General features: G+C 46.5%; 1 long non-coding RNA gene across 1 annotated transcript in view; it reads right to left on the reverse strand.

Moving 5' to 3' along the window:
* Positions 1 to 358: 358 nt before the first annotated feature.
* The window catches only part of LOC141074155 (uncharacterized), a 108,608-nt gene continuing 81,148 nt past the window's right edge, over positions 359 to 27,818 (reverse strand). The window contains exons 2-3 of the long non-coding RNA XR_012227142.1: positions 26,269 to 26,416; positions 359 to 582 (exon numbers count right to left, since the gene is read on the reverse strand). This is a non-coding gene — a long non-coding RNA (uncharacterized lncRNA). The remainder of the gene's footprint in view (positions 583 to 26,268; positions 26,417 to 27,818) is intronic.

Below are 27,818 nucleotides of genomic sequence, written 5' to 3' on the forward strand. Positions count from 1 at the left end.
CATTCTCCCACTGTTACAGACTAGAGTCCATACTGCAATGACAGCATGATTTCACCACTGTGTGTCACAGGGTGGATTTGATTTAAATCTAACTGATTTAAATCACGATTTAAATCACGATTTAATTCACTAGTCAGCAAGGCTTGATTTAAATCAGTGATTTAAATCAAAGTTTCTACCTAAACTAGTTCTTGCTACTTTAACATGCAAGTAGATGAAGATTTTTAGAATCACTTTTTATATTACTTTTTTCTCCCCAGTTTAATGGGTTAATCATTCATATTTGGACACCACTGTTCTGTTGTACTTAGGAAGGAGAAAAATAATCCTGACCTTAATAACAATTTAAATAGATTTATTCAACTGAAACAATAACAACATTACAGCATAAGTTATTTGCTTAAACAAACATCCATATTTGTTAACTAATTTGGCTAAACAAAATATATATATATTTTAAGAAACTTAGACTGTCAGCCCAGCCGACACATGAAAAACTTAAATACTACTGTCCCTGCTGTCCTCTGTAGCTCACTTGTCGTCATCTTCATCATCATCTTCTTCTTTGTTCCTATTCATAATCTGGAAAAGAAAAACAAGCTTTCTGTTTTTAAGTGTTCACTCAGTTCCTTCCAAATTTCAACAGCATCCGCAATAAAACAGCTATTTTTCTGTATTTTGTTTAAAGCTTGAGAGATGGGTCCCAACCGATTTCTCAATTTAGAATGAATGAGTCCAAAGGAAGAGAATATTCTTTCAACGCCTGCAGAAGAAGCTACTGCTGTTAAAAGTGAAATCATTACTTGAACAGTCTCAAAATCCAAGCGCTTAAGTGACTTCCACCAGTTTACTGGTGTGACCTTCCTTAAAATATCTTCAGCAAACATATATTTCTTGAATGGTTCCCCCCTTAGCTCTGAAGTTTATTATAGTTGGCATTAAAGATGGATGACTGCTGGATACCCATGTCATAGCTAACTCCTCTTCCTCAGCACTTAGGTTTTGACCCTGATATTGGATATTGACAATATTTGCCAAAAAATGAGCTGGAGTCAGTGCTTGTCCCATTCGTTTGTTTACTGCTTGTAATTTAATTCTGTCCATGTGTAGTTCTGTTTTTAAGTGTTCACTCAGTTCCTTCCAAATTTCAACAGCATCCGCAATAAAACAGCTATTTTTCTGTATTTTGTTTAAAGCTTGAGAGATGGGTTTCAGGAAGCTCAGCATATGTTCAACATTTCTCTTAAGCCCAATGTTGAGGATTTTTGCCGTGACAGTGCCATCTATTTTATCTCGATTTTCTTCACAAAGTGTCATCAGAATAGGCCAATTTTTGATATACTGCTCAAAACAGTCCACCACAGAGTTCCATCTAACATCTTGTGGGAGCGTTAGCTTAGTTCCACCCATCCTTTTCAGAGCTGCTGCAGCAAAATGATTATTACGGTGTCACGCTCGCGCCTTGGCTGAATGGCGCGAGCCGGGGGTTGTGGCCCCACTGTGCCACAGACCAGACTACCCTGGAAGGGGCGTGACTGCGACAGCTACCTTGGTCTTCACTGGAGCCTCTAATGGTGAGGTCAGGCTTGTGCGGCAGATAGCTGTCGGGTGCCACTCCAGGGGGGTGTCTGGCTGTGGCTGCTGATCCCACTTGGAGACAAGTCACTTGGACAGATGTGACTGACAGGCAGACTGAGACACAGGGCACGAAGGTACGACAGATACAGGGCAAGCAGGCGTGGCTCGGAGACACAGGACAGGCGGGCACGGCTTGAGACACAGGACAGGCGGGCACGGCTTGAGACACAGGACAGGCGGGCACGGCTTGAGACACAGGACAGGCGGGCACGGCTTGAGACACAGGACAGGCGGGCACGGCTTGAGACACAGGACAGGCGGGGACGGCTTGAGACACAGGACAGGCGGGGACGGCTTGAGACACAGGACAGGCGGGCACGGCTTGAGAAGGAACAGGTAGGGACCTGTTCACACAGCAGGTGCAGGTATGGATGCAGGCAGGCAGGCGTGGTATATGAGAGGACAGGTTTGGACCTGTTCACACAGGAGGTGCAGGTATGGATATAGGCAGGAAGGAGTGGTATATGAGAAAACAGGTTTGGACCTGTTCACACAGGAGATGCAGGTATGGATATCGGCAGGAAGGAGTGGTATATGAGAGAACAGGTTTGGACCTGTTCACACAGGAGATGCAGGTATGGATATAGGCAGGAAGGAGTGGTATATGAGAGAACAGGTTTGGACCTGTTCACACAGGAGATGCAGGTATCGATATAGGCAGGAAGGAGTGGTATATGAGAGAACAGGTTTGGACCTGTTCACACAGGAGATGCAGGTATGGATATAGGCAGGAAGGAGTGGAATATGAGAGAACAGGTTTGGACCTGTTCACACAGGAGGTGCAGGTATGGATATAGGCGCAGGAGTCGTGCAGACAGAGCTGCGAGGGTGCAGATGCACAGATAAAGCTGCGAGGGTGCAGATGCACAGATAAAGCTGCGAGGGTGCAGATGCACAGATAAAGCTGCGAGGGTGCAGATGCACAGATAAAGCTGCGAGGGTGCAGATGCACAGATAAAGCTGCGAGGGTGCAGATGCACAGATAAAGCTGCGAGGGTGCAGATGCACAGATAAAGCTGCGAGGGTGCAGACGCGCACAGATAAAGCTGCGAGGGTGCAGACGCGCACAGATAAAGCTGCGAGGGTGCAGACGCGCACAGATAAAGCTGCGAGGGTGCAGACGCGCACAGATAAAGCTGCGAGGGTGCAGACGCGCACAGATAAAGCTGCGAGGGTGCAGACGCGCACAGATAAAGCTGCGAGGGTGCAGACGCGCACAGATAAAGCTGCGAGGGTGCAGACGCGCACAGATAAAGCTGCGAGGGTGCAGACGCGCACAGATAAAGCTGCGAGGGTGCAGACGCGCACAGATAAAGCTGCGAAGGTGCAGACGCACAGACAGGAGGGGACACAAGGAAAGACACGGCAGAGAAGGAACCACAAACAAGGAGACTGACAGACCGAGGTAAGACTGAGTTCAGACAGAGACACCGGGACAAAGACACAAGGACCAGGATATTCTGCCTCCTGGCAGGCGGACAGAGTACAAAGCAAGATATTGGGAACAAGACTCGAGGGCCAGGATATTCTGCCTCCTGGCAGGCGGACAAGGTACAAAGCAAGACTAGAGTAATCCTCCAGAGAAGGAGACACACAGAACAGGGCCTGGCTTGCTCAGCAGCAAGATACTAACTGAGTATAGACATTGCACAGGCCATGTTTCAGTGGGAGTGGTGAAACTAAATAGTCAAGGGCTCCAGGTGATTGGTCAGGGACAGATTACACAGGTGCACCCTGACTGCATAAGAACCAGAGAGTTCAGGCACCGCCCCCCTATACACACAGTCTGGAAACATGGAGAGCAGAGGCACAGAGCTGGCAACAGACAGAATTCACAGCATGGCTTGAAGCAGAAAGTAAGTTGGTGTGCGGGGGATGGGAGGCCATGCGGTGATGCCAGCAGGGTTGTTACATACGGAAGTATTTAGCAATTTCAACAACATTAGCCTTTATTTCTGGAACACTTAAGTCTTTGGCTAAGAGGTGCAGCAAATGAGCGCTGCAACCATATGTTATTAGCAGCTTTGTATTCCCTCCCTGCTCTTCTAAACCTCTTCTCATCTTGGATATGTTTGCAGCATTGTCAGTGACCAAACTACGTACTAGACATTTGAATTTTTGTTCACATGTCGTTATAGCTTTTACTGCCACTTCTTGTAAGTATTCTGCTGTGTGTGCATTTCCTGACGTATCAGTTGTTTGTGCAAGGAAGACTTTACCTTCTTCTGTTGTTATACAAGCACATACAATAGGATCATTGTGGACATTACTCCACCCATCAATACTTAGGTTAACAATTTTACCCTCCAGAGCTGTTGCACATTGCTCCATTTCTCTGTCATACACTTGATCCAGCAGTTTCCCTGCAACATCAGCTCTGCTGGGTGGACTGTATCCTGGTCTCAGTGACTGAACCATATTAATGAAATGTGGGTTCTCAGTCAGACGGAAACAAGAGTTCGTTGCATAAATAAACTGGGCAATTTTTTCATCAATCAACTCTTTTTCTAATCTGCTAGTTCTTATCACAAACCTATCTATGGTGGTTCCAGGAGGTAAAGGTTTTTTCTTCCTTTTGGGTGATGGTGATATGTGGCTGTGGGTGTCTGATGACGATGCTGCTGCTGCTAATGAAGCACTAACCTGGATGGATAACTCTGAAACTGTAGAACAGGATGATGGTGATCTTGGAGGTGGATAGTTTCCAGAATCCATGAATTCCCCTAAACAAAATATGCCCCCCGGGCAGCTCCCCCAGGCGCACACGTGGGCCGGCAGCTTTCTCTGAGCTGTGCATAGCTGTCTTACCTTGACAGCTGCACAGCTCCGACTCTCTCCCTCCGCCCTCCCTGGACTTCTGGTCATGTGACATGGCTGTAGCTAGAATGTAGGGGCTCCTTGCAGGTCCTGACTACAGCCCATACAGTCTAGCTGCTGAAAGTGATACAATACATGGCGGGCTCCTTCCAGGTACAGCGTCTGCCATGACAGGAGGAGCTGCAGCTGTGCCTGCTGGGGATCACTGGTGAGGTAAGTATGAAAAACGTTTTCTTTTTCTTTATCAAATGAATTAAATGGGTGAGGGGGCTGCAAATGATGAAAGGGGGGCTGGAAATGATGGAAGGGGGCTGCAAATGATAGAGGGGTGCTGCAAATGATGGAGGGGTGCTGGAAATGATGGAGGGGGCTGGAAATGATGGAGGGGGCTGCAAATGATGGAGGGGGTGTGCTGCAAATGATGGAGGAGAGCTGGAAATGATGGAGGGGTGCTGCCAATGATGGAGGGGGTGCAAATGATGGAGGGGGTGTGCTGGAAATGATGGAGGGGTGCTGGAAATGATGGAGGGGTGTGCTGGAAATGATGGAGGGTGCTGGAAATGATGGAGGGGTGCTGAAAATGATGGAGGGGTGCTGGAAATTATGGAGGGGGCTGGAAATGATGCAGGGGACTGCATATGATGTAGGGGTGCTGGAAATGATGTAGGGGGGCTGGAAATGATGGAGGGGGGCTGGAAATGATGCAGGGGCTGCATATGATGGAGGGGTGCTGGAAATGATGGAGGGGGGCTGGAAATGATGGAGAGGGGCTGGAAATGATGGAGGGGGCTGCAAATGATGGAGGGGGGCTGGAAATGATGGAGGGGGTTGGAAATGATGGAGGGGTGCTGGAAATGATGGAGGGGGTGTGCTGCAAATGATGGAGGGGGTGTGCTGGAAATGATGCAGGGGTGTGCTGGAAATGATGGAAGGGGGCTGGAAATGATGGAGGGGGGCTGGAAATGATGGAGGGGTGCTGGAAATGATGGAGGGGGTGTGCTGCAAATGATGGAGGGGGTGTGCTGGAAATGATGCAGGGGGTGTGCTGGAAATGATGGAGGGGGGCTGGAAATGATGGAGGGGGGCTGGAAATGATGGAGGGGTGCTGGAAATGATGGAGGGGGTGCTGGAAATGATGGAGGGGGTGCTGGAAATGATGGAGCAGGCCAGCAAATGATGGAGGGGGTGCTGGAAATGATGGAGGGGGCTGCAAATGATGGAGGGGGTGCTGGAAATGATGGAGGGGGCTGCAAATGATGGAGGGGGTGCTGGAAATGATGGAGCAGGCCAGCAAATGATGGAGGGGGTGCTGGAAATGATGGAGGGGGCTGTAAATGATGGAGAGGGTGTGCTGGTAATGATGGAGCAGGCCAGCAAATAATGGAGGGGGTGCTGGAAATGATGGAGGGGGCTGCAAATGATGGAGGGGTGCTGGAAATGATGGAGGGGGGGTGCTGCAAATGATGGAGGGGGTGTGCTGGAAATGATGCAGGGGTGTGCTGGAAATGATGCAGGGGGTGTGCTGGAAATGATGGAGGGGGGCTGGAAATGATAGAGGGGGTGCTGGAAATGATAGAGGGGGTGCTGGAAATGATGGAGCAGGCCAGCAAATGATGGAGGGGGTGCTGGAAATGATGGAGGGGGCTGCAAATGATGGAGGGGTGCTGGAAATGATGGAGGGGGGCTGGAAATGATGGAGGGGGGCTGGAAATGATGGAGGGGTGCTGGAAATGATGGAGTGGTGCTGGAAATGATGGAGGGGGTGTGCTGCAAATGATGGAGGGGGTGTGCTGGAAATGATGCAGGGGGCTGCATATAATGGAGGGGTGCTGGAAATGATGGAGGGGGGCTGGAAATGATGGAGGGGGGCTGGAAATGATGGAGTGGTGCTGGAAATGATGGAGGGGGTGCTGGAAATGATGGAGGGGGCTGCAAATGATGGAGGGGTGCTGGAAATGATGGAGAGGGTGTGCTGCAAATGATGGAGGGGGTGTGCTGGAAATAATGCAGGGGGTGTGCTGGAAATGATGGAGGGGGGCTGGAAATGATGGAGGGGGGCTGGAAATGATGGAGGGGGTGCTTGAAATGATGGAGCAGGCCAGCAATGGATGGAGGGGGTGCTGGAAATGATGGAGGGGGCTGCAAATGATGGAGGGGGTGCTGGAAATGATGGAGCAGGCCAGCAAATGATGGAGGGGGTGCTGGAGATGATGGAGGGGGTGCTGGAAATGATGGAGGGGTGCTGGAAATGATGGAGGGGGGCTGGAAATGATGGAGGGGGCTGGAAATGATGGAGGGGGCTAGAAATGATGGAGGGGGGCTGGAAATGATGCAGGGGGCTGCATATGATGGAGGGGTGCTGGAAATGATGGAGCGGGGCTGGAAATGATGGAGGGGGCTGGAAATGATGGAGGGGTGCTGGAAATGATGGAGGGGGTGTGCTGCAAATGATGGAGGGGGTGTGCTGGAAATGATGCAGGGGGCTGCATATAATGGAGGGGTGCTGGAAATGATGGAGGGGGGCTGGAAATGATGGAGGGGGGCTGGAAATGATGGAGTGGTGCTGGAAATGATGGAGGGGATGCTGGAAATGATGGAGGGGGTGCTGGAAATGATGGAGCAGGCCAGCAAATGATGGAGGGGGTGCTGGAAATGATGGAGGGGGTGCAAATGATGGAGGGGGTGCTGGAAATGATGGAGCAGGCCAGCAAATGATGGAGGGGGTGCTGGAAATGATGGAGGGGGCTGCAAATGATGGAGGGGGTGCTGGAAATGATGGAGCAGGCCAGCAAATGATGGAGGGGTGTGCTGGAAATGATGGAGGGGGCTGCAAATGATGGAGGGGGTGCTGGAAATGATGGAGCAGGCCAGCAAATGATGGAGGGGGTGCTGGAAAAGATGGAGGGGGTGCTGGAAATGATGGAGCAGGCCAGCAAATGATGGAGGGGGTGCTGGAAATGATGGAGGGGGCTGCAAATGATGGAGGGGTGCTGGAAATGATGGAGGGGGTGTGCTGGAAATGATGGAGGGGGTGTGCTGGAAATGATGCAGGGGGTGTGCTGGAAATGATGGAGGGGGGCTGGAAATGATGGAGGGGGTGCTGGAAATGATGGAGGGGGTGCTGGAAATGATGGAGCAGGCCAGCAAATGTTGGAGGGGGTGCTGGAAATGATGGAGGGGGCTGCAAATGATGGAGGGGGTGCTGGAAATGATGGAGCAGGCCAGCAAATGATGGAGGGGGTGCTGGAAATGATGGAGGGGTGCTGGAAATGATGGAGGGGTGCTGGAAATGATGGAGGGGGCTGGAAATGATGGAGGGGGGCTGGAAATGATGCAGGGGGCTGCATATGATGGAGGGGTGCTGGAAATGATGGAGGGGGCTGGAAATGATGGAGGGGTGCTGGAAATGATGGAGGGGGCTGGAAATGATGGAGGGGTGCTGGAAATGATGGAGTGGTGCTGGAAATGATGGAGGGGGTGTGCTGCAAATGATGGAGGGGGTGTGCTGGAAATGATGCAGGGGGCTGCATATGATGGAGGGGTGCTGGAAATGATGGAGGGGGGCTGGAAATGATGGAGGGGGGCTGGAAATGATGGAGGGGTGCTGGAAATGATGGAGGGGGTGCTGGAAATGATGGAGGGGGTGCTGGAAATGATGGAGCAGGCCAGCAAATGATGGAGGGGGTGCTGGAAATGATGGAGGGGGCTGCAAATGATGGAGGGGGTGCTGGAAATGATGCAGGGGGCTGCATATGATGGAGGGGTGCTGGAAATGATGGAGGGGGGCTGGAAATGATGGAGGGGTGCTGGAAATGATAGAGGGGGGCTGGAAATGATGGAGGGGTGCTGGAAATGGTGGAGTGGTGCTGGAAATGATGGAGGGGGTGTGCTGCAAATGATGGAGGGGGTGTGCTGGAAATGATGCAGGGGGCTGCATATGATGGAGGGGTGCTGGAAATGATGGATGGGGGCTGGAAATGATGGAGGGGGGCTGGAAATGATGGAGGGGTGCTGGAAATGATGGAGGGGGTGCTGGAAATGATGGAGGGGGTGCTGGAAATGATGGAGCAGGCCAGCAAATGATGGAGGGGGTGCTGGAAATGATGGAGGGGGCTGCAAATGATGGAGGGGGTGCTGGAAATGATGGAGGGGGCTGCAAATGATGGAGGGGGTGCTGGAAATGATGGAGCAGGCCAGCAAATAATGGAGGGGTGTGCTGGAAATGATGGAGGGGGCTGCAAATGATGGAGGGGGTGCTGGAAATGATGGAGGGGGTGCTGGAAATGATGGAGGGGTGATGGAAATGATGGAGGGTTGCTGGAAATGATGGAGGGGGCTGGAAATGATGGAGAGGGGCTGGAAATGATGGAGGGGGCTGGAAATGATGCAGGGGGCTGCATATGATGGAGGCGTGCTGGAAATGATGGAGGGGGGCTGGAAATGATGGAGGGGTGCTGGAAATGATGGAGGGGGGCTGGAAATGATGGAGGGGTGCTGGAAATGATGGAGTGGTGCTGGAAATGATGGAGGGGGTGTGCTGGAAATAATGCAGGGGGCTGCATATGATGGAGGGGTGCTGGAAATGATGGAGGGGGGCTGGAAATGATGGAGGGGGGCTGGAAATGATGGAGGGGGGCTGGAAATGATGGAGGGGGTGCTGGAAATGATGGAGGGGGTGCTGGAAATGATGGAGCAGGCCAGCAAATGATGGAGGGGGTGCTGGAAATGATGGAGGGGGCTGCAAATGATGGAGGGGGTGCTGGAAATGATGGAGCAGGCCAGCAAATGATGGAGGGGTGTGCTGGAAATGATGGAGGGGGCTGCAAATGATGGAGGGGGTGCTGGAAATGATGGAGCAGGCCAGCAAATGATGGAGGGGGTGCTGGAAATGATGGAGCAGGCCAGCAAATGATGGAGGGGGTGCTGGAAATGATGGAGGGGGCTGCAAATGATGGAGGGGGTGCTGGAAATGATGGAGCAGGCCAGCAAATGATGGAGGGGTGTGCTGGAAATGATGGAGGGGGCTGCAAATGATGGATGGGGTGCTGGAAATGATGGAGCAGGCCAGCAAATGATGGAGGGGGTGCTGGAAATGATGGAGCAGGCCAGCAAATGATGGAGGCGGTGCTGGAAATGATGAAGGGGAGCTGGAAATGATAGTGGGGCTGCAAATGATAGAGGGGGCTGCCAATGATGTAGGGGGCTGCAGTGCAAATGATGGAAAGGGGTGCTGCAGTGCAAATGATGGAGGGGGTGCTGCCAATGATGACAGCGCGGCTGCCAATGATGAAGGGGGGCTACAAATGATGGAGGGGTGCTGAAAATGATGAAAGGGTGGATGCAAATGATGGAGGGGGGTGCTGTAATTTACAAATTATGGAATGGGGCCTGCAAATGCTGGAAGGGGCTGCAAATGACGGAGGGGGGCTGCATATGATGATGTGAGTGAGGGGGATAGGGGACTGCACATGAACGAAAGGGGACTGCACATGAAATGGGGGGAGAATGGGGGACTGCAAATGATGAAGTGAGGGGGTAAGGGGGACTGCAAATGATGAAGAGAGGGGGGAAGGGGGACAGCGAATGATGAAGTGAGGGGGACTGCAAATGATGAAATGAGGGACGGGGACAGCAATTGAATTGAAGGTGGGGCATAGGGAGAACAAATGAGGACCTGGGGGGGAGCAAATAATGAATTTTCACGGTGATGGGAGTAAATGATGTATTGAATGTGGGGTAGAGCAGTTGATAATGAATAGAGGGTGGGAGAGAAAGACATGACAATGAATTGGGGCGGAAGGGGCATATAAATATAATGAATTGGGGGAGCGGGAGGCACATATTGGGGGACATTGAGGATGCAGTGACTGGTAATGAATTGGAGGAAGAGTACAGGGGCTAATTAATGTATATATTAGGTGGGGAAATTGCTATTTATTGTTGGTGGGGGCGCAGTGTTGAATTATAATTTATATTTGGAATGGTGGATTATTATATATTAATGGTGGGTGCACGTCTGTATTTAGATGTGTAGTGTAGAAGAAAGGGGAAAAATGGGGAATGTGCTCTGGAAGCCCTGCTCTAGGTAACTTTGTGTTATTTTATGCAGAGACGAGTCCTGGCTGAAAGAAATGATGGCGGTCTGCGCTGCATAAAAAAGAAAAGCAAAGATGAGGGACTTCAGCTGGAGACGTCACTGGTGAGTCAGTGTGCTACCTGTACACTGACACTATACACTATAACCTGTTCACTGTGCACTATATACAGAGCTTCTGTGTATAATGTCACAGGTAATCACTGTATTACCTGGACACTGACACTGTATACAGAGCTCCTGTGTATAATGTCACTGATGAGCTCTGTATTACCTGTACACTATATACAAAGCTCCTGTGTATAATGGCATTAGTGTTGTGTAATTTTTTATTAATGATCTGTATTGTAGTCATCGGTCACTATATGGTGGTAGTATGTGATCTGGTTATGGTGTGGCGGTATTTATCCCTGTATGTGGTATTATTTGGCACTATGTGATGGTAATATATGGTCTGGTCATGGTATGGAGGTATTTGTTCCTTATATATGGTATTATTCGGTCGCTATGTGGTGGTAATATATGGTCTGGTCATGGTGTGACAGTTTTTGTCCCTTGTATGTGGTATTAATGGTCATTCTAAAAAATATATGCCACTCATTCCCTTAAAGAAAAATAAATAGAAATAAACCTAAAAAGAGTATTGGATATTTTAGGAAATGTTTAATAAGTAAGACTAGAATATGGCCCGGCCAAAAGAGTCTACCTTGTTGTGGTGGTGGCTTAAAAATTCTTTTGGCCAAAACAAAAGCTGCTGGTTATGTATGTGATCTGGTGTTTGCTGAGAACTGTTAATAGATTGGTGAGGACGTGGTGTAGAAGATGAGTTTTTCCAAGAGTGGGCGGTGGGACTGTGGCAGGCTTGAGGTGTGGAGGCAGAACTGGGGTGGAGCCTGGGTGGAGTGTCAAGGGGTCCCGAAAATTTTGCCAGTATGGGGCCCCGAAATTCCTAGTCGCAGCCCTGACTGTAATCATGTGTGTGTTCTGCAGGACTGGTATCTACCAATATAGGGTTCCTGTAAGGTGGGACTAGTGCTCTTTTTATTACCTTTGGTTTTTTTCATTTATTTAGTAACAGCTTAATGTGGTCATTATGTAGTAGAAGGTGTATGGTGGTATCATTGGTCTGATTAGAGTGCTTTGTTATGTAGAGGTAATGGTCATATTATATTATGTATTCGCGGTGTGGTGGTGATGGTGGTGGGCATTGTGCAGACGTATTGTTTTGGCCTTTTATAGTAGTAATATTGATCATATTGGTCTTTGCATTGTGTGTTTATGGGTAGCAACAGTGGTATACTGTAATTATATATACATGCTATTTTAAATGGATAAAGGTTAGTCTTATGGGGAGACATGCTTTTTGGGGCTTGGGCCCTTGAGCTTTAAGGACCCTGGCAATGCCCCTGCCATATTGTGTGTTTAAATGTCCGTGTTTCTGGAGTTGTATGTTTGTAAGTAAGCTCAGTTATGGTACCATATCTAAGCAGTAACCTTGGTTCTGATACTGTATTGATGTAGTAATCTAGATTCTGGTACAATATGTATGCCATAAGCTTGGTTCTGTTTCTGTATCTTGTAGTAGACATAGTAAGTTCTGTTCTGCTTCCATATCTCTGTAGTAAGCTCTGTTCTGTTTTCTTATCTCTCTAGTAAGCTCGGTTCTGCTCCCATATCTCTGGAGTAAGCTCGGTTCTGCTCTCATATCTCTGGAGTAAGCTCCGTTTTGCTTCCATATCTCTAGAGTAAGATCGGTTCTGCTCCCATATCTCTGTAGTAAGCTCGGTTCTTCTTCCTTATCTCTGGAGTAAGCTTGGTTCTGCTCCCATATCTCTGTAGTAAGCTCGATTCTGCTCCCTTATCTCTGTTGTAAACTCGGTTCTGCTCCCTTATCCCCTTATCTCTGTAGTAAGCTCGGTTCTACTCCTTTATTTCTGTAGTAAGCTCAGTTCTGCTTCCTTAACTCTGTAGTAAGCTCGGTTCTGCTTCCATACCTCTGTAGTCAGCTTCCTTCTGTTACAGTATCTATGTAGGCACAAGCTTGGTTCTGCTCCCATATCTCTGTAGTAAGCTCGATTCTGCTCCCTTATCTCTGTTGTAAACTCGGTTCTACTCCCTTATCTCTGTAGTAAGCTCGGTTCTACTCCTTTATTTCTGTAGTAAGCTTGGGTCTGCTTCCATAGCTCTGTAGTAAGCTCTGTTCTGTTCCCATATCTCTGTAGTAAGCTCGGTTCTGCTTCCATATCTCTGTAGTCAGCTTGCTTCTGTTACAGTATCTATGTAGGCAGCAAGCTTGGCTCTGCTCCCATATCTCTGTAGTAAGCTCTGTTCTGCTCCCATATCTCTGTAGTAAGCTCCGCTCTTTTCCCATTTCTCTGTAGTTAGCTTGGTTCTGCTCCCACATCTCTGTAGTAAGCTCCAGTCAGTTTCCTTGTCTACGTAGCATTCTTGGTTCCGGTCTCGTGTCTATGTAGTCAGCTTGCTTCTGTTACAGTATCTATGTAGGCAGTAAACTTGGTTCTGCTCCAATATATATGCAGCTAGCTCCATTCTGTTCCCATATCTATGTACCAGCCTGTTATTAAAGCCTGTTATCTCTGCTGCTTTAATGCAGCGGCAAGAGACAAGCAGGGCAAAAGCACCGCAACTGGAGGGCCACTGGCTTGTGATTGCCCCCCAGGCTGAAAAGTGCCAGCCAGCCCCTGGTAGTGGTACCCGGTAGCCTAGAGAAAGGTAGTGGTAAGTAACTAGAAAATAGAGGTGTGGTCTGGGGTTAGTATAAAAGAGGAATGTGGTTTGTGGGTCAGTAAAAAAAGAGTAGAGTCTGGGCTTAATAGAAAAGAAGAGTGTGGACTGGGGTCTATAGAAAAGAGGGGTTGGTCTGGAGCCTGTAGAAAAGAGGAGTTGGTCTGGAGTCCGTAGAAAAGAAGAGGGTGTTCTGGGGGTTAGTGGAAAAGAGTAGTGTAGTCTGGGAGTCAGTAGAAAAAAATAGGTGTAGTCTGGCATCATTAGAAAAGTGGGGTGTGGTCTGGCACCAGTAGAAAAGAGAAATGTGGTTTGGGTGGTCAGGGTTAGGGGTTGTTCTGGGGTTAGTGGAAAAGAGGAGTGTGGTCTGGGAGTCAGTAGAAAAAATAGGTGTGGTCTGGAATCATTAGAAAAGAGGGGTGTAGTCTGGGGTTAGAAGAAAAGTTGAGTGTGGTCTGAGGGTCAATAGAAAAGAGGGTGCGGTGTGGTATCTGCAGAAAAGAGGTGTCTAGACTGGGGTCTGCAGAAAAGAGGGGTGTGGTCTGGGGTTAGTAGAAAAGAGTGGTGTGGTCTGGGGTCAGTAAAAAATAGGGGTGTGATCTGATGTCAGTTGAAAGGAGGGGTGTGATCTGGGGTCTTTACATATGAATAGTTTGGTCTAAGGTCTGCATAAATGGGGGTAAGTCTGGGGTCTGCATAAACAGGGGGGAGTTTGGGGTCTTTGTAAATGGGGTTTGGTCTTAGGTCTGTTAAGGTGGAAGGTCTGGGTTCTGTATAAATGAGGGGAATCTGGTTTGACTTTTTATATATGGGTGGTCTGGGATCTTTATAAATCCAGTTAGAAGAATCCGGTCTATTGTATGTAATCGTAAAACAGGGAATCTAGTCTGAGGTCTGATGTAGGGTATAATTTAGAATCTTTGCATTATATATGGGGTCTCGTCTGAAGTGTCCATTAATGTATGCACTGAAGTCTGTATAAAGCGAGGATCTGTATAAAGGGATGACTGTTTTGTGTGGTCTGGTTTGAGGTCTGTATTAATTTAGGGTTTACTGAAGGGACTCCTATGTACCATTTTCAATTCTAGTGCCATAGGGTGGACACCTGTCTTCAATGTATTGGCGGGAAAAAAGGCAAAACAATTTTGGCAGCACACTACTCGTGCTGCTAATTGATCATACTTTCAGAATTTCCCTTTAAATGCTGGTAAGTATGGCAATGTCCCTGCTAAGGGGGGATGAGGCGAGAGAGCTGAAAACAAATGTGTATGCTTTGATGCAGGAGGGCAACAAGGTGACCAAAATACTCCATAAATTCAATATTGTTTGGACAAGGAACCGCTTCAAGACGACCTTGGAAAAAACATTGTAAATGAGTTTAGTCAATTTATTCATTAGATAAAAAATACAAAAACCCCCTTGACTTTATGTAATGAATTACAAGGAAAACTTCAGAGCATTAACAACAAAAACTGCATAAAGCTCAAGCCCCATCTGCCATTGTATACAAAGAAGAGAACCCAGTAATTACAGGACAGATTAGATGTTCCTGCTTTTAAAAGTTGCGCACATAGAAGCCCGGGGAACTTTTACTTAGCCACATTAAATGTGGATTTCACATGACTATTTAATCTGGGATTCAAAATAGAATATTCACTGTAGAAAACAGTCGCCATGGTAACGGATGCATCATGCGGTATTACCGTAGCTTATTTGTACTTCTGAGATCTAAAACGCCTTTATAATAGAATACCTTATGTCATACCGGATCAGTAATATGGATGTGAAAAGCCCAGAGTCATTTATTGAATAGCCGCACCCTTAGCGATGTGGTGACAGAGGTCGACTTACTAAAAGCCTGAAAATATAAATATGTAGAGCACACTTAGAAAAATGATCTAAAACAAAGTCTGTCTTTGTTGGCCACAGCAACCAATCACAGATCAGCTTTCATTTTTGAATAGCCGAATATGAAAGAAAAGCTGCCCTATGATTAGTTGCCATGGGCGATAAAGACATTATATGGAGAAATGCTAAAAGTACCATGACAGCCTAGGGAACAACCAAAACTGTTCAGTTTCTGGTCGGGTTTATGTAAACCTTGCACCCTCAGGCCAGGACACAATTGACCAAATTTTCCAAAATTGTTACTGAAATTTTGGCATAATATATTACTCTATAAGGCCAAAATACTGGGACACCTTCCAGTTTTCCCTACACAAACTATGACCTCCCAGTCCAAATCCATAGACAGTATTATGGAGTCAGTCCCTTAGCATCTATAATAGCTCCCTCTCTTCTAGGAAGGTTTTCTACAAGACCTTTGAGGTGTCTGTGGGAATTTTTGCCCTTTCATCCAGAAGAGCATTTGTGAGGTCAAACACTGAGGTTTGGGAGATGCTGGTTCACAAGCTCCACTGTAGTTCATCCAAAAGTTGATGGATAGGGTTGACATTAGGGCTCTGGGCAACTACTGAAGATATTCTACGCCAACTCTTCTAAATATGGCTTTATGGATTTTGCTTTGTGCACTGGATACATTCATGAGAAATAGAAAAGAGTCTTCCCCAAACTGTTCTCACAACGAGGGAAGCAATTAATGTTAATATAAAATAATTATAATTAATATGTTAATATTAATATTGAGCAGAATTAATTTCAGCCTATTTGTTTGGCACTCCACAACAGTCACAGTATCTCATGTGGCCCCCTTGGGAAAATTAAGAAAATTAATTGACCACCCCTGGTATAGAGTATAATTATTTTAATCACTGTGCCGATTAATAGCCACCAGCTTTGTCTTTCTCCGGCTGTTCCATAGGGAATGAATGAAGTAGAGACTGAGTATGTGCATCTCCTCTATTCTCCACAATGATCTGCAAAGCCCGGTTCCTAGGATACAGAGCCCCTTACTCAAGAACACTGGGGGTCCCAGTGAATAGACCCCTAGTGATCAGTATCCTATGGAAATGGATATGGGACAACTAAATCTCTTGGGAATAACCCTTTAATAGCAGATCATATTTTCTGGAAATGGCATTTGGCATCTTTAGTGATTAGATCCCCTATTACCATATATACTCGTGTATAAGCCGAGATTTTCAGCCCATTTTTTGGGCTGAAAGTCCCCCTCTCGGCTTTAACACGAGTCATATACCTGGGGGGGTCAGCGGGGGGAGGGGGAGCGAGGGTGTCACAGATCATTCTTACCCCCCCGGCGCAGTCTATGCAGCCCCCCCGCTTCTCCACGGTCTCCCTTCCTGCCTTCAGCAGTTATGTGGTACTGCTCATTAAACTCTTGAATATGTGCATATTCATGTGTGTAATGAGCGGTACCATGTGACCGCTGAAGGCAGGAAGGGAGACAGTGGAGAAGCGAGTCTGCAGAGACCGCACCAGGAGCGGGTAACTATAGCGATATTCACCTGTCCGGGGTCCATCGCTGCTCACCGCTGTCTGCCACGTCGTCTGTCAGTGACGTTTAGGCAGCAGGGGGCGCAGTGACATGGTTAGTGCGCGCCGTGCCCTCTGCTGCGTGAACGTCACTGACAGATGACGTGGCAGACAGCGGTGAGCAGTGATGGACCCCGGACAGGTGAATATCTCTGGTGCCGGGTACTGAGGAGAGGTGAACATGGCATTTTTTGCAGCAGCAGCATATGGGGGCATAATATATGGAGCATCATATGGGGGCAGCATATGGGGGCATATTCTATGGAGCAGCATATGGGGGCATATTCTATGGAGTAGCATATGGGGGCATAGTCTATGGAGCAGCATATGGGGGCATAGTCTATGGAGAAGCATATGGGGGCATATTCTATGGAGCAGCATATGGGGGCATATTCTATGGGGCAGCATATGGGGGCATATTCTATGGGGCAGCATATGGGGGCATAGTCTATGGAGCAGCATATGGGGGCATATTCTATGGAGCAGCAAATGGGGGCATAGTCTATGGAGCAGCATATGGGGGCATATTCTATGGAGCAGCATATGTGGCATATTCTATGGGGCAGCATATGGGGGCAAAGTCTATGGAGCAGCATATAGCGCATATTCTCTGGGGCAGTGTTGTGAATTCTTTTTCTGGGATCCCTCTGGTGGTTACTGAAGGAAGTGGAGCTGGTCAGATTGATAGAGGTGTTGCAAGTTCTATTTCTAGGATCCCTCTGGTGGCTACTGGAGGTAGTGGAGCTGGTCAGATTGTCAGAGGCTTGCCACCTGATAATGATGATGATGATTGGAGATCTGGGGTTTCTGACTGGTGTATTTAAGACAGCTGACTTCCTTCAATCCCTGCTGGTGATTTTTTTCCTGTGTCTTCTGAGGTCTGATATCTCCTGCTCTGTTCCTGCATGGTTCAGCTAAGTGGCTCATTTGCTAATGTTTTTGCATTTGATCTGGTTTTGTCTATCTCTGCTTTGTGTGGGTCAGCTGTGCTGGATCACCGCCCATATGTTACTGCTTGTGTCAGTTTGTTTTGTCCCCTGTTATATTGGTCTCTTTTTGCTTTGCTTTCAGTATATACCAGAGTGCTGATATAGTGGGGGTGTGACTTCAGTGTAGTGTTTTTTGTGCATCAGACGTGTTGGATTTTTCAGGGTTTTTTGCGTGATTGCAGACAGTGTCTTTCCTTTCCTGTCCTGTCTAGTCAGTTTGGGCCCCATCATTTGCTCAGTCTATTTTCGTATGTGTTTTCATCTTGTCTCACCAACAATATATGTTTGGGGGCTGTCTATTCCTTTGGGGTCTGCTCCAGGGCAGTTTAGATTTCACCTTTCTTGCTTTAGGCTGAGTTAGTTCTCCGGCTGTGCCGAGGCATCTAGGGCATCGTAGGTACCCTCCACGGCTACTGCTAGTTGTGTGGATAGGTTACAATCCTATAAAGAGAGCACGGCACTCAGGAATAGTTTGGTTGTTGGTGCTCAAGTCGGGTATCCAACCCATCAATCAAAAATAACAAAAATCTTGGCACTCAATATGTGAAATATTCAGACACTTTTATTTTGTGCATCCAGACAGAAAGGTTTAAACGTTTTCGGTCCAGCATAGGACCTTCATCAGAAAAATCTTGTTTACTGAAATAAATACATCCTTGCAATGGTAGCCAAAAGAAGGACAAAGTAGAGAGTCTGGATGGCCAGTGGAAATGTTAAATGGCTGGCGTCAGGATGAAGGTCCTATGCTGGACCAAAAACATTTAAACCTTTCTGTCTGGATGCACAAAATAAAAGTGTCTGAATATTTCACATATTGAGTGCCAAGATTTTTGTCATTTCAGTTGTGTGGATAGGATCAGGGGTCTGCAATCCGCTTAGTTTCCAACCTCTCTGGTTTTCTGTGGCTTGGCCTTGTCCTGTTATCCTCCTCGGTGACCCATTCATAACAGGGCAGCATGTGGGGGCATATTCTATGGAACAGCATATGGTGGCATAATCTATGGGGCAGCGTATGGGGGCATAATCTATGGAGCAGCATATGGGGGCATATTCTATGGAGCAGCACGTGAGGGCATAATCTATGGAGCATCTTATTGGGGCATAATCTATGGAGCATCTTATGGAGCATAATCTATGGAGCATCTTATGGGGGAATAATCTATGGAGCATTTTATGGGGGTATAATCTATGGAGCATCTTATGGGGCCATAACCTTTATGGAGTACTACAGTTGTGGCCAAAAGTATTGACACCCCTGCAATTCTGTCAGATAATACTCAGTTTCTTCCTGAAAATGATTGCAAAAACAAATTCTTTGGTATTATTATCTTCATTTAATTTGTCTTAAATGAAAAAACACAAAAAGAATTGTCCTAAAGCCAAATTGGATATAATTCCACACCAAACATAAAAAAGAGGGTGGACAAAAGTATTGGCACTGTTCGAAAAATCATGTGATGCTTCTCTAATTTGTGTAATTAACAGTACCTGTAACTTACCTGTGGCACCTAACAGGTGTTGGCAATAACTAAATCACACTTGCAGCCAGTTGACATGGAATAAAGTTGACTCAACCTCTGTCCTGTGTCCTTGTGTGTACCACATTGAACATGGAGAAAAGAAAGAAGACCAAAGAACTGTCTGAGGACTTGAGAAAGCAAATTGTGAGGAAGCATGAGCAATCTCAAGGCTACAAGTCTATCTCCAAAGACCTGAATGTTCCTGTGTCTACCGTGCGCAGTGTCATCAAGAAGTTTAAAGCCCATGGCACTGTGGCTAACCTCCCTAGATGTGGATCGAAAAGAAAAATTGACAAGAGATTTCAACGCAAGATTGTGCGGATGTTGGATAAAGAACCTCGACTAACATCCAAACAAGTTCAAGCTGCCCTGCAGTCCGAGGGTACAACAGTGTCAACCCGTACTATCCGTCGGCGTCTGAATGAAAAGGGACTGTATGGTAGGAGACTCAGGAAGACCCCACTTCTTACCCCGAGACATAAAAAAGCCAGGCTGAAGTTTGCCAAAACTTACCTGAAAATGCCTAAAACGTTTTGGAAGAATGTTCTCTGGTCAGATGAGACAAAAGTAGAGCTTTTTGGGCAAAGGCATCAACATAGAGTTTACAGGAGAAAAAAAGAGGCATTCAAAGAAAAGAACACGGTCCCTACAGTCAAACATGGCAGAGGTTCCCTGATGTTTTGGGGTTGCTTTGCTGCCTCTGGCACTGGACTGCTTGACCGTGTGCATGGCATTATGAAGTCAGAAGACTACCAACAAAATTTGCAGCATAACGTAGGGCCCAGTGTGAGAAAACTGGGTCTCCCTCGGAGGTCATGGGTCTTCCAGCAGGACAATGACCCAAAATACACTAGAAAATGGTTTGAGAGAAAGCACTGGAGACTTCTAAGGTGGCCAGCAATGAGTCCAGACCTGAATCCCATAGAACACCTGTGGAGAGATCTAAAAATGGCAGTTTGGAGAAGGCACCCTTCAAATATCAGGGACCTGGAGCAGTTTGCCAAAGAAGAATGGTCTAAAATTCCAGCAGAGCATTGTAAGAAACTCATTGATGGTTACCGGAAGCGGTTGGTCGCAGTTATTTTGGCTAAAGGTTGTGCAACCAAGTATTAGGCTGAGGGTGCCAATACTTTTGTCTGGCCCATTTTGGGAGTTTTGTGTGAAATGATCAATATTTTGCTTTTTGCTTCATTCTCTTTTGTGTTTTTTCATTTAAGAAAAATTAAATAAAGATAATAATACCAAAGAATTTGTGTTTGCAATCATTTTCAGGAAGAAACTGAGTATTATCTGACAGAATTGCAGGGGTGTCAATACTTTTGGCCACAACTGTATATGGAGCATATTATTCTATGGAGCATCTTATGGGGGCATTATTAACCTTTGTGCAGCATTATATGGGGTGTATTTTGTATGGAGCATCTTATGGGCCCATCATCAACTGTATGGAGTATTATAAACCCTAATTCTCAGGAAATTTGACTCAAAATTGATCATTGATCACTCAATCCGCTCGTCTCTAATGGTTAGATATACAGTATGGTTGTCTCATCTAGCACCAGAAGAAGATTTCAATATTTGGGACCACCTTACTTCCTGATGCACAATCCTCTTGTGGTCAACACTGAGACACTGAAGTAATAAAGGGATTTTCAATGTTGATGGTAAAAAAAGAAAAACATCATCACATTATGCTCTTCGAAGCAATTTTCACCCACTATAAGAAGTAATAGCTAAATGTTAGGTATGTCATCACTTTCTGATCCTCGAGGGCCGGACCCGTCACTGATCCTGGGAATGAATTAATCACACTACATCAATTTCAATATTTACCTTACACAGTGGAGATACCAGTTGCCTACTGTGCAGGGAACAAGAGCACCGTCCTATTCTGTGCAGTTCACACAGCAGGTGACCATAAGCCAGGCCGCCCTCTTCTTCTGCATGATATTTATATGTCCTAATAGGGATTCCCATGGGATGGCCCTTTTCCTGATATATATTTGAGTTCCTAGCTATTTTCCTTTTAATAAGGTTATAAAATCTTCTGTGTTCCTCATTAACTCGTTTTTAGCTCAATTTATTTTTCAGTGAAAAAATGTATTTCTGTCATTATGAACGAAATATCTTGTTTTAGCATTGTCTTCAAACTTCAACATCAATTATTCATTCATCTAGTATCCCAGAAGCATTAATATTACATACGGTAAGTAACATTTTATGACAACATAAAAACGGCCTCGAGTCCTAGAAGAAACAATGCAGTTTATTTATGAAAAAAACCTTCTAAAATTATTTAACAAGTTTGAATAATTTCTGTAATGTCCAGAATTATTGAAGTAAAGAAGTAATCCCAGATTACAAGATTGGGTCTTGTTGTAATTAGAAACAGCTCCACTTTTGTGTATAGGTTATGTCTGGTATTGAAGCTATCGCCACCTTCCAAGAGATTTTCCAACTAAATGCAGTAGATTTATTACCTTTTCATGATTATTAACTTCAGTAAGTTATAAATCAATAATTGCTTTGGGTTTGACTCATGGGACTCTTCAGATCTCGAAAATGAAGGTCATAACCCCCCCCCCCCCGCATGAATGAAACAGTTGTGACTATGTGTAAACACTGATCCGTTCATTTCTATGGAACTGACAGAATGATTACCGTATTTTTCGGACTATAAGTCGCTCCACTGTCTTAGACATCAGAAAATAGTAAAAACATTTTTTCCTATTAATGAAAACTTCCCTGGCTGTGTAAACTGGAGAGGTTATTATCGCTAATTTTAATGTACTAGGGTATAATAGGGAGGTAATAAATCTCGCTGCAGTGTTATACACACACAACACAGCTCTGCTACTAATGCACATATACATACACACAGCACTGCAATATGCACATATAGATACACACAGCTCTGCTACATATGCAAATATATGAAATGTAAAGTGCTGCGGAATATGTCGGCGCTATAGAAATAAAATTTATTATTACTATACACAGCTCTCCTACATGCACATATAGACATTCACAGCTCTGCTGCATGCAGGGCCAGCGTCAGCACCCGGGCAAGTGCCGGGGCCCTGGCGAGACGGGGGGCCCACTCACGCCTTCTGGCTTACCATACATAGCTCCCAAGTCACAGCCAGCAATGAGTCATCGCTACGGCTGTTCTCTTGTGTGCGGCACAGGACCTGTGATGAGGTCACAGGAGGGGAGTAGTCAGGGGTCACATGATCAGGGGGCCTCTGTGTCTGCAGGATTCTGCTGTGCTGGTCCTCATCATGGTGCTGGATGAGGGAAGTTTCTGTGTGGGTTCAGGAGGGATTTACAGGGTGGATGTAGCAGAGATGTGTGTGTACAAGGTGTATGGAGTGGAGCTGTGTGTGTGCGAGGTGTAGTGGAGCGCAGCCATGTTTGTACGAGGTGTACAGAGCAGAGCCATGTGTACGAAGTGTACGGAGCGCAGCCGTGTGTGTGTACGAGGTATACAGAGTGGAGCCATGTGTATACGAGGTGTGAGGAGCGGAGACCGGAGCCGTGTGTGTACGAGGTATGCGGAGCGGAGCCCGGAGCCGTGTGTGTACGAGGTGTACAGAGCGAAGCCGTCTGTGTACGAGGAGTACGGAGTGGAGCCGTGTGTTTACGAGGTGTACGGAGCGGAGCCGTGTGTGTACGACGCGCACGGAGCGGAGCCGTGTGTGTACGAGGTGTACGGAGCAGAGCCGTGTGTGTACGAGGTGTACGGTGCGGAGCCCGGAGCTGTGTGTGTACGAGGTGTAGGGTGCGGAGCCGTCTGTGTACGAGGAGTACGGAGAGGAGCCATGCGTGTACGAGGGGTACGGAGTGGAGCCGTGTGTTTACGAGGTGTACGGAGCGGAGCCGTGTGTGTACGAGGCGCACGGAGCGGAGCCGTGTGTGTACGAGGTGCACGGAGCGGAGCCGTGTGTGTACGAGATGTACGGAGCAGAGCCGTGTGTGTACGAGGTGTACGGAGCAGAGCCGTGTGTGTACGAGGTGTACGGTGCGGAGCCCGGAGCTGTGTGTGTACGAGGTGTATGGTGCGGAGCCTGGAGCCGTGTGTGTACAAGGTATGCGGAGCGGTGCCACATGTGTATGAGGTGTATGGTCCAGAGCTGCGTGTGTACGAGGTGTATGGAGCGGAGCCACGTGTGTACAAGGTGTACCAGAGCGTAGCCGTGTGTGTACGAGGTGTGCGGTGTGGAGACTGGAGCCATGTGTGTACGAGGTGTACGGTGCGGAGCCACATGTGTACGAGGTGTACGGAGCGAAGCTGTATGTGTACGAGGTGTGCAGAGCAGAGCCGCATGTGTATGAGGTGTGCGGAGCCACATGTGTACGAGGTGTACGGAGCGGAGCCGGATGTGTATGAGGTGTACGGAGCGGAGCCGTGTGTGTACGAGGTGTACGGAATGGAGCCCTGTGTGTATGGAGCTGAGACGTGTGTTTACAGAGCAGAGCAGAGCCGGGTGTGTATGGAGTGAAGCTGCATGTGTATGGAGCAGAGCCGCGTGTGTACAAGGTATACAGAGCAGAACCGTGTGTGTACGAGGCATACAAAGCAGAGCCGTGCGTGTACGAGGTGTGTGGTGGGGAGCATTCATGCCTCCCAACCATCCCGGATCCAGCGGTACAGTCCCAATTTTGAGAGAGACTGCCCCACCCGGGAGCTTACTTTTCCTGCGGACACAGGAGTACACGGCGGAGCCCCAAGGAGCACTTTAAAACTTGCACGTGATATTCTACCGGAAGTGACATGCTGGAAGCTGACCAGAAATGAGGTAATTTCGGGAGGAGATTGTGACGGAACCATGGAGGCACTTCAGAGCCATCATCATGTCCTCCTCTGACAGCGTGGACAGCCGGATCGCCTTGGAATCGGGGATGCCGGCCATGTGAGCGGATTATGATATGTCTTGCACCAGGAGGCTCAGGTGGGCACTACAATGGGAGCCGGGCTGCTATGGTACCTTTATAGAATATTTATTTATCTTTCTGTTTCTTTCTCTCTCTCTGTTCTTTCTTTCTTTCTCTCTGCTCTTTCTCTCTAATCTTTTTTTCTTTCTCACTCTATTCTTTCTTTCTCTCTCTCTCTGTTCTCTTTCTTTACCCTCTTTCTTTCTCTGTTCTTTCTCTTGCTCTCTCTCTGTTCTTTCTTTCCTCTTTCTTTCTCTCTCTCTGTTCTTTCTTTCTCTTTCTCTCTCTGTTCTTTCTTTCTTTCTTTCCAATCTTTCTCTCTCTGTTCTTTCTTTCTTTCTCTGTTCTTTCCCCTCTTTCTTTTTCTCTCTACCTCTCTGTTATTTCTTTCTTTCTTTCTTTCCCCTCCTTTTTTTCTCTCTCACTGTTCTTTTTTTCTGTCCACTCTTTCTTTCTCTATCTGTTCTTTCTCCATTCTATCTTTCTTTCCCCTCTTTCTTTCTCTCTCCCTCTGTTCTTTTTCCCCTCTTTCTTTCTCTCTCTGTTCTTTTTTCTGTCCACTTTCTTTCTCTCTGTTCTTTTTCTTTCTTTCTTTCTTGTTTCTTTCTCTCTGTTCTTTCTTTCTTTCCCCTCTTTCTTTCTCTCTCTGTTCTTTCCCCTCTTTCTTTCTCTTTCTCTGTTCTTTTCTTTCTTTTTCTCTCTCTAATCTTTCTCTCTCTCTTTTCTTTCTCTCTGTTCTTTCTTTCTCTCTCTGTTCTTCCTTTTTTCTCTCTGTTCTTTCTTTCTTTGTTCTTTCTTTCTCTCTTTCTGTTCTCTCTCTCTGTTCTTTCTCTCTGTTCTTTCTTTTATACGTACACTACTAATCAATAGCCTCCTTCACATGAACGTGTTTTGCCACAGACCGAGTGTCCATGTGGATCACATGCGTGTCCGTGTGATCCACATGGAGACAAGTCCGTTTTTGGCCGGCACCACGGATGTCACGCGGCATGAATCGTGTTTTGTGTTAAAGGGGGGGCCCACTGAGACTCTTTCACCCAGGGCCCTCAAAAACCTGGAGCCAGCCCTGGCTGCATGCCCATACAGACAAACACAGCTCTGCTACATGCCCATATAAGCATACACAGCTCTGTTACATGCAGAAATAAATATACACAGCTCTGCTGCATGCACATATAGACATACACAGCTCTGCTGCATGCCCATATAGACAAACACAGCTCCGATACCTGCCCATATAGACATATACAGGTCTGTTACATGACCATATAGACATACACAGCTCTGCTAGATGCAGATATAGACAAACACAGCTCTGCTACATGCACATATAGACAAACACAGCTCTGCTACATCCACATATAGACAAACACAGCTCTGCTACAAGCACATAGAGACAAACACAGCTCTGTTACATGCACATAGACATATACAGTCTACATCTATATGCGCAGTATTAATATTAACATATTACAATTATTATTTAACAGTAATATTATCTCTTAATATTGAGCAGAATAAAGTATGATGACCCCAATACACAGTATTATCCCCCACATAGCCATTCTATTTACACCATGTGAGCCTCTGTATAGTCACTCTAAATACAATATGAGGCCTGACATAGCCACATAACTCCCTATATACAGCATGATCATCCACATAGCCCCTATGTACAATATGAGTCAACACATAGTCCTTATATACAGTTTTAGCACTCTATATTCAGTATGAGCCCCCATATAGCCTCTGTATATACAGTATGACCCCTACATATCTCCTTATATACATTGTGAGCCCCAAATAGCCTCACATATAAGTATGAGCCCCACATAGCCTCCTATATACAGTATGAGCATTCACATAGCTTCTTAAATACAGTATGAGCCCCACTTTGCCTCCTAAATACAGTATGAGCTCCCACATAGCCTCCTAAATACAGTATGAGCCCCAAATAGCCACCTAAATTCAGTTTGAGCCCCCACATAGTCTCTTAAATACCGTATGAGCACCCACATGGCCTCCTATACATGCAAACATCTGATACACTTATGGAAAAAACATAACATATACTCACCTCCCTCTGTTTCCAGTGCACCAACACTCTGTACAGCAGACAAGATGTAATGATGTCGTCGTGTATGCTGTCTCAGTTGCACACAATGATTGGTTGAATAAGTGGTCAGTGGCTCCATCCTCCATCATTGTATCACTGCTGTCTGCATCTTGAGGGGTATAAGGAAAAGAGAAGCAATGATAGACAGGTGGTGATTGAGGTCATGGAGCAGCCCGTGGGCCACTGTTTTCAGCCCTTCAGCTGTCTCTTTGTCAAAGTCTGATATACACCAATACTCTCATACAAGTAAATCCAGTAGGGGTCATGATTTTGTGACTTATGAGGGCTGCAGAGGTCAAACTCCCAATAATAAAACATGTATTACCTATCCTTTAGAATTGTGAGTACTGCTCTGGAGTATAATACAGGCCTTATGCAGGGATTGATTTGGATAACAAGAGAAAAGTTCTGCAAAGGTGTAATTTTCACTGATGCCCCCAATCAGTACATAAGTAATGAATGCTCACAGTAGATGCACCTGCAGAACAGTGACTACAGCTCTGAAGTATAGTACAGAATGTAACCCAGGATCAGTACAGGATAAGTAATGTAATGTATGTACACAGTGACTCTGTAGGGGTTCAGCCCTTGCTAGGCACTGAGTGACAAAGTGACTTTAAGATACCATGCTCCCCTCTGAGTTGTGTGCACTGGGACTAGTATTTTCTCCCCTTCAGTTTGCTGTGTGTTGGTTTTGGACTAGAAGCAGGAAGTCTGAGAGGCCTCCTGTCTGAGGGAGACAGGCAGGACTGTTTTCTGTGTTCTAACAATGAGAGACTGACAAATGAACTAATGGCTTCAAGGGAGAAGATAGTGCCCGGTTACTGCAAGATTGATCACCAGGACCATGTCAAAAAGGAAAGAGTTGCATCGCAGAGCCAGGTATTTGTCCCCAAACACCTTTAACCTGAGAAAGAAAATAACACTGTGGTACCAGTAATCTCTCAACATTGAAAGTGGGAAGAGACTTGCCCAGATCTGGAAGAAGAGAGATCAGTTAACCCGAAGTAAGAGCTCAACACAACAAACTTGACTTGCCACATGAGGACCAAGCAGCAGCTACCAGACTTCCTTCTAATCTGCAGAACTGTGAGTGAGACACCAGTGTTTACCTGTGTTAGGGTGTAGAGCAGGTTTCTTTTGCTAGGGTGCTTGCCTGATTGCAAGCAAGGTAGTAAGTTAGAAGAGAGTAGTTTGTTAAACTTTTTTATACTGTTTGTATTGAACTTTGCATTGCTATAGCTGGAGTGCAGCTTATGTGACACGCTCCAACTATCTCTCCTTTTATCTATTATTGCTGTTATCATTACAATAACTGTTAGTCTTATTTTCTGGCATATAATCCTCTGTTTTTCAATGAAGCCAGTTGTGACGACACAGCATTTTATCTTAATTAACCAGATGTCTATTTTCAATAAGCCAGAAGTCATTGACTGATATCTATATGTTGACTTTTGAATTTGCTTTTCCTTCTGATTGGTCAAGAAAGCACAGACTTATGTTCATCTAAT

The sequence above is a fragment of the Dendrobates tinctorius genome, unplaced genomic scaffold (assembly GCF_039654945.1).
Source record: "Dendrobates tinctorius isolate UK_male_01 unplaced genomic scaffold, ASM3965494v1 ptg000326l, whole genome shotgun sequence".
NCBI classification, from domain to species: domain Eukaryota; kingdom Metazoa; phylum Chordata; class Amphibia; order Anura; family Dendrobatidae; genus Dendrobates; species Dendrobates tinctorius.